The sequence below is a fragment of the Ictidomys tridecemlineatus genome, chromosome 8, assembly GCF_052094955.1.
Source record: "Ictidomys tridecemlineatus isolate mIctTri1 chromosome 8, mIctTri1.hap1, whole genome shotgun sequence".
NCBI classification, from domain to species: Eukaryota; Metazoa; Chordata; class Mammalia; order Rodentia; family Sciuridae; genus Ictidomys; species Ictidomys tridecemlineatus.
Window position 1 is genome coordinate 137,246,112 of NC_135484.1, and position 8,430 is coordinate 137,254,541.

Consider the following 8,430-nt stretch of genomic DNA (forward strand, 5'->3'; position numbering starts at 1 on the left):
TTTCTCTGAGGATGGAGCTTTGTGGCCTGATATGCTCAAGTGAGAGGCAAGGTGTGGACACTTGGGCAGTAAAGTAGGTTTTGGAATAAATGTTGGTGAGCATGAGAAACTGGTTCCTCTCCATGATAGACAGAAGGACTGTCAAACCCTTCTGAGGTGGACAATAGTGGGTCTGCTGCAGAATCAGGTGGATGTTGTGGTGGTCAGCTTTCTGGGTCAACTTGACTGGGCACAGGGTGGCCAGATATTTGATGGACCGTTATTCTGGGTGTGTCTATGAGGGTGTTTCCAGAAGAGATTAGCATTTGAATCAATGCACTGAGTGAAGCAGATGGCCCTCCCCTGTGTGCACGGGGCATGACCAAACTGCAGAGGATCTAGATAGAATCAAAGGGAGAAGAAAGCTTGAATTCACCCTGTTTGGCCACTTGAGCTGCCCTTAGTACTTTTGGTTTCCAGTCCTTCCGACTCAAACTGGAGTTTATACCACTGGCTGTCTGTCTCTCAGGACTTCCAGCTACACCACCAGGCTTCCTGGGTCTCCACTTGCAGATGGTAAACCCTCAGCCTCCTCGGCCTCCCTAATGGCAGAAGCCAATTTCTTTATCTCTCCCTCTATGTATCATCTCCTCTTGTTTCTCTCCCATTGGAGCGTTCCTCTGAACACAGCTGGTGCCGCTATAGAAGTTTTGTGTGTCAGAGCTCAGCCGACCGGGAACAGGAGCAGACAGACAACTGGTCCAGGTTAATCCTTCAGCAAGCCCATGGGTCAGAAGCGTAGGGATGTGAAGGAATCAAGAGAGACTATGAAAGTGACTTAAGTGACTGCCTGTGGGGCTCTCCATGGTTGGGGAAGACAGCCAGGTCTCCAAGGAGTTGTAACTTGGATGAAAGTAGAAGGTCGCCTTACCCTGGAGGAGTGCCTTTTGAGCTTTTGGATCACTTATACCCTGAAGGGAGTTTTGAGAAACCAAGAACCTGCTCTACGTTTCTAAGTTAACCTCTGTAAGCAAAAAACACCAGCATGGCTTCAGCACCATCATGAGAACACAGATAACTGGGACGGCAGTGGACTTCACCCATCTGCAAGTTTTCCTTTTTCCTGCAGCGGAGTCAGTCAATCAGGCACTGAAAGGGCTCATTTTCTGGGGTAAGTAAAATGGCTACCGGTGGCAGAGGGGCTCTGAGTTTTATAGTTTACAACGAGGGTGAATGAATCATTGGAGACGGAGGCAGAATGTGCGGGTTTGGGTGGTCAGGAAAAAAGTTGTAAAAAGTCCGAAACTCATTGTCACCGGGGAAAAGCACAGAACTCAGTGCTCCCTGCTCATCCCCACCCTCCATGACCCACTGCCACCCGAGCTGCACCAGTTGCTCTTCTCCTTCCAGGACTCATTGGCAATGGGAGAGGGGAAAGGTCCAAGGGCCCAGCATTTCAGTGTCCGCCTCCTTCCTTCAGGACCCACCGTGGTTGGGAGTGGTGAACGTTTGCTTTGGTGGAGATGCTGGGGGTGCACGTGGGAAGGGATGAAGGTTTGCTTTCTTACCCTCGAGGCTGATTGTTACTGGGAAAGGATTTTCTGGGAGAGGATTAACGATTGCTTTCCTCTTCTCTCTTCCTCTGGGTCAGACAGTTTTGGGGGTTTGTCATTTTCCATATCCTTCAGCATCTAAGAATGTTTGCCTCACTGTTTAGGTAGAAGTAAAGGACGTAACTCCCGATATATAGTCGTCATGAGGGGGCAAAATGGCGACACGCAGTTGAGGGGAGAAATAAAGAATGTTCACGCGCTTCTGCCTCTTTGCAATGCTTTATTCACTCAAATCACTCAATACAATTTCACTCTATCGGTTCTTAATCAAGAAAATGACAATCCTTAATGATCAGCACTCCATTAGACATATCCATTCACAGCAAACAATTCTAGATTAATTAATTCACAGCAAACAGTTCTAGATTAATTAATTCACAGCAAACAGTTCTAGATTAAGTCTAAGCACTGCAAACACAGTCAATCATGACAGACTCATGACAGACATTCCCTCTGCGGCCGAGTTCAAAAGTCTCAAGCCTGGGGCTTTATGTCCAGCAGATGCACACTCACTCAGTGATCAGGTCCAGAACCAAGGCAGGATTTTCCTGGTGTGGAGTGGACGACCCGTTGAGGAGGGGGTTGTAGGGAGGAGTTGCGGCTCTCACCAAGGTCCAGACAAGGAGGAGGAGTTTGAGAGCAGAGGCTCAGGAACGATGACAAGTGATGGGATGTCAGGTCCTCATCAGGCTCTCCAGCTCCAGTGCATCCTTGTTTCGGCTGGCTGAACCCCTGTTCATTTGCTCTATTATTTATACTAAATTTTGGGGCTTTTGACCTCCCCTTTCAATCTGCTACCATTGGATTTCTCCATGACATCATTTACCCTGGGTCAATTGGTCTGGTCAATTGGTCTCTGGTCAATTGGTCTCCACCCTGATCTTCTCGCCTTTCCCTCTAATCAGACCAGGACAGCCTGCCAGGGGTTTCCCTCTGTTTATCAGGGTGAGGGGAAGTAAGTTGTCTGAGGCCTTACTGGAGGGCTCTGTGGGTGTGCCTGGTAAAACTGCAGGTTTCAAAGTGGAGTTTTTAAAATGGAGTTGCTTGGGCTCAGGCCTAAGGCCATCCTCACGATAATAATTACTGACATGGCCAGGTTCTGCATCATGAAGGGCCAGCACAAGAGGCTCGGTCACCTAGAGAAGTCGTGGCCCTCTCATTTTGTGTTAGCACACTCTGACGTGCCATCCGATGACACATCTCTCAGAGCACATTCCTGTTGAGCGACACATGACTGTTTTTTTTTTCATGTAAAATGGTTCCCTTTATGATGAAATGGGTCCCACCCAAATGCAGTACTTCCCTGATAGCCACCAAATCTTCATGCTACTATCCCTCTAGACTGCTATTCCATCTTAGATTTTTGTGCTGGAAAGTCCTTTATTGTTGACTTTATCAGCGTTCTCCATGATGAAACTATTCACACACACTCAAACAAGATCAAACACATTTCTTCTGAACACTACGCTCTTAACATCAGCTTTTTTCCTGGATTGGGATATCATTACCTTTAGTGCACCCAGGGTTAAAGTGACATCCTCAGGCACACCTTCCTGGGTACAGCCAGAGAAGGACGGCTGTGAGGAGGGAGGTGCTGGGAGCTGGTGAGTCACAGGTCTGTTCTGAAGGAGGTGATTTCAGAACAAGAACTGTGGAAGGGTGAGTCTTCAGTCCTAGTTCTCTACTTTCTCCTAACAGTATTGTGCCTTCACACCCCTGCCACAGCCTCCTCGGGGTGGAGTGTGCTTCCTGCTCATGGACCTGGGGCTCGGTGTGGTGACTCACCTTCCTCCGTGAGACGTTCGTGGACACAGTGTGAGCAGAGGCTCAGAATGTGCCTGTGTGGCTTGGGTTGGCTCTCCTGCTTCCCTCCCTGCCCTGGGAAGACCATGCGCCAGATGGCAGTTTCCCTCCCTCCAGGCCCCAGGGGAGACACAGAATTGAGTCAGGAGCAAGGTGGCGGATTAGAGGGAGGCAGCATTTCTTCAAGGTCAAGTAGAAGAAACTCAATCAGTGGGAATACTGCTTCTCTCAGGCTTAGAGTAAAAAAGCATGAGACTGGAGAGGCAGTCTGCCCTTGATGAACCAGAGACTGTTTGACTCATTAAACAGATCTGAAAAAAAAAAGTCACCCTAGTTTACCCATCGACCGTGGAGAGCTGATCCAGGAGCCACCTTGGGACCTCAGGGCCCAGCACCAACAGGAACTGGAAACCCAGATCCTGAGTTTGCACCTAGGCCCTCGTAAACCTATCCGAGCCCAGCAAAGGTTTAATTGAGCCTAACAAACCCATAGAAAATCAGAAACTGCGGGCTTTTCACCTGGGGGAACACACGTTGGAGAGGATGGAGACAACCCAGCTCTCTCCAACTCTGAGTGCCCTGCACAGCTCAGGACCTAAGCCGTCTAGCTGGAGCAGGTCAGGAAGTTGGAAGGGTGGGAGTGAGGGTACTTCACTCTCAACTTGACCAGCAACTGGCCCTGGCGCCCTCCCCAGTTCAGCAACCCATGGGGTCCCCAGGCCCTGGTACCCATTGGCTCTGGCACCAGTCCAGCACCTGCCCAGGACCCCTGGCCCAAGCCTCCAGTGCCCTCACCCTCTGGCCCACCACCTGGCTCAATGCTCTGCCTACTAGGCCCACAGTTTTGCTGCTGCCTGCAAGGCAAGGCCCACCACTGGATTGATATCTATGTCTCAACAAAACAAATATATATAATTTTGATTTTTTTTTTATTTTCATTTTTGGTTTTCTATATTTGGTTTTTGTTTTATTTGAATGTATGCTGATTGACTCAAGGACTTCTATACATATGCATATTTGTTTCTCTCTCCTCATTTCTAGCTTTCTTTTTTTGTAGGTGGTATTTTGCTCTGCACTGTAATTTGTGGGTTAAGGGTTTTGATCAGCATATTTTGGTTTTTATATAGTCTTTGCCACTACTCTATTTCCCTTGTTTCCCTCCCTCTTTTTTTCTATTATTGACCATCTAATTCCACTCTCTCTCTCTCCTTTATATTCTTACTTCTATTTTTTCTTTCCCTTTCTCATTAACAACATATCCCAAGTTACCACGGCATCTGCCCTATTCACCCTGTGAAATCTGCCCTCCTGTCTCTTCTTCTTTCCTCATATTCAACCTCATCCTTAATACCTCTCAATACTAATTGGTGCCCCTATCACCAAGGCCACAGCAACAATATGGCGAAAGTCATAGATGACACCTATTGTTTGATTTCATGACAGACTTAACTCATGATTATTTGCTGTTTCTACCGATGGAAATTACTCATCCTCCTACTTCTGCATATTGTACCAATTGACACTGTAGATATCACAATAGGAACCAAGGACCTAGTTAGTATACTGCTGTATATTGTTTGCATAGATTGTTGCTACCATTGGGCTCCCACCCCCTCCCCAATCGGTGAGGTCACACAGAGGAGGGATACTATAAACACATACGGTAAAAACTCTACAGCTTCAGATCCATCCAGAGAGAAAACTCAAATTACTCAAGTTCTCGATGAAAAAGGAAATGTTACCACAGACACCAGTGAAAATCAGACAATATCAGAAATTATTTTGAAATTCTATAATCCAATAGAAACTCACGAAGACATAGACAAATTTCTAGAGGCAAATTACCTACCCAAATTGAATTAGGAGGACACAGAAAACTTAAACAGATCAACTTCAAGCAATGAAATAGAAGATGCCATCAAAAGCCCACCAACAGGATTCTCAGCTAAGTTCTACCAGAGCTTTAAAGAAGAACTTACACCAGTGCTCCTCAAATTACTCCATGAAACCAAAAAGGAAGGAACCCTTCCAAACTCATTCTATGAAGCTAGTATCACCCTGATACCAAAACCAGAAAAAGACACATCAAGGAAAGAAAACTTCAGACCAATATCCCTGATAAACACAGATGCAAAAATTTGTGACAAAAATTTGGCAAATTGCATACAAAACATATTATAAAGATAGTGCATCATGATCAAGTGGGGGTTCATCCCAGGGATGAAGTTTGGTTCAACATTCAGAAATCAATAAATGTAAGTCATCACCATAAAGACTTAAAGACAAGAATTCATGATTATCTGAATCAATGCAGAAAAAAGCATTTGACAAAATTCAGCATCCATTCATGCTCAAAACACTAGAAAATCTGGGAATAGTAGGAACTTCAACATTGTAAAAGATGTCTATGCTAAACCCAAGGCCAATATCATTCTAAATGGAGAAAAAAATGAAAGTATTCCCTCTAAAAACTGGACCAAGACAGGAGTCCCCACTTTCACCACTTCTACTCAACATAGTCCTTGAAATTCTAGCCAGAGCAATTAGACAAAAGAAGTTAAAGGGATACAAATAGGAAAAGAAGAGTTCAAATTGTCCCTAATTGCCAAAGACATGATTCTATATTTAGAAGATCCAAAACACTTCACCAGAAAGCTTCTGGAACTCATAAATGAATCCAGCAAAGTAGCAGGATATCAAATTAGCACTCATAAATCAATTGCATTCCTGTACACCAGTAATGAATCTGCAGGACGAGAAACTGGGAAATCTATCCCATCCACAATAGCCTCAAAAAAAAAAAATACTTGCGAATCAATCTAACAACAAATGTGAAAGACCTCTACGATGAAAACTATAGAATGCTAGCGAAAGAAACTGTAGAAGCTGGAAAGATGTCACATGCTCTTGGAGAGGCAGAATTAATATTGTCAAAATATCTATCAAAACTGCTATACATACTATCAAAAGTGCTAGAGATTTAGTGAAATTCTTATTAAAATTCCAACGACATTCTTCATAAAATAGGAAAAGCAGTCAAGAAATTCATTTGGAAAAATAAAAAGCCCAGAATAGCCAAAGTAAGCCTTTGCAAGAAAAGTAAAACAGGAGGCATCACAATACCTGACTTTAAATTATACTACAGAGCTAGAGAAACAAAAACAGTAAGGTATTGGCACAAAAACAGACATGAAGATCCACGAAACAGAATAGAAGACACTAAGAAAAAAAAAAAAACACATGTATCCGGTTATCTCATACTAGACAAAGGTGCCATACACATACACTGGAGAAAAGACAGCCTCTTCAACAAATGGTGCTGGGAAGTCTGGAAATCCATATGTAGTTGAATGAAATTTAACCCCTATTTTTTACCCTGCACAACTCACAAAAGTGGATCAAAGACCTAGTCATTAGACCAGAGACCCGGGCCTACTAGAAGAAAATGTAGGCCCACCTTTGCATCATGTTAACTTAGGAACTGACTTCCTCTATAAGACCCCTAAAGTGCAAGATGTAAAATCAACAATTGATAAATGGGATGGTGTCAAACTACAAAGCTTCTTTACAGCAAAGGAAATCATCAAGAGCGTGAAAAGAAAGCCTGCAGAATGGGAGAAAATCTTTGCCATCTTCACTTCAGATAGAGCACTAATTTCCAGAATATACAAGGAACTCAAAAAACTTAACACCAAAAAATAAATAACCCAATCAATAAATGGGCAAAGGAACTGAACAGGCACTTCACACAAGAAGAAATACGAATGGTCAACAAATATATGAAAAAATGTTCAACATCACTAGCAACGAGATAAATGCAAATCAAAACTACCCTGAGATCCCATCTCACTCCAGTCTGAATGGCAATTATCAAGAATACAAGTAATAATAAATGTTGGTGAGGATGTGGGGGAAACGGTTCACCCATACATTGTTGGTGGGGACTGCAAATTGGTGCAACCACTCTAGAAAGCAGTGTGGAGATTCCTCAGAAAACTTGGAATAGAGCCACCATTTCACCCAATTATCCCACTCCTCAGCATATACTCAGAGGACTTGAAAACAGCATAGTACAGTGACGCAGCCACATCAATGTTTAGAGCAGCTCCATTCACAATAGCTAAGCTATGGAACCAACCTAGGTGCCCTCCAATAGATGAATGAATAAAGAAAATGTGGCATATATACACATCAGAATATTACCCACTCATGAAGAATAATGACTTTTGCTTTTTTTTTTTTAATGGATGGAGTTGGAGAATATCATGCTAGGTGAAATAAGCCAGCCCCCACAAACCAAAAATTGAATGTTTTTGCTGATATGTAGAAGCCAAACCACAATAAAGGTTCGAGGGATGGACAGAAGAGAAGTTCAGTAGATTAGACAAAGGGGAATGAAGGGGAGGAAGGGAGGATGGGAATAGGAAAGACAATAGAATGAGTTAGACACAATTTTTCTATATTCATATATGAATACATGACCAGAATAACTTCACATTATGTACAACCAAAAGAATGGGATTCTAATTAGACAAGTTATATTTTTATGTATGTATAATATGTCAAAATACACTCTACTGTCATGTATACCTAAAACGAAGAACAATAAAAGGACACAGAATTGAGCTGCCCCAGCTAGAGGTTATTACATAGTACAAGGGCCCAATGCAAAATGACAATGTGGGACATTGGCTAGAGCCAAGGAAGTCACCTCCCCTTCCCACAGCCTAATGCATGGGGCATGGTAGACCTCCAAGAGGCTGCAGCCCCCTGCTGGGATGTGTAGTCCTGAGATTATAGATGAACAGAAGTGCCCACCAAATGTACATGACGTCGCCAACTTGGGTCAGGAATGGCCCCCACCACCTTGACCCATCCCAAGATACGCAAAGTAGATGGGTACCAAACACTGATATTCCCTCTACCCGTGTCTCATGCCCCCATCCCCGCCCTTCAAGGACAAAGGGCACAGGAGGCCAAAGGTCAAGGACCCAAGAATCCAAGAAAATACCCAAAAACCGACCCCAGAAATTAG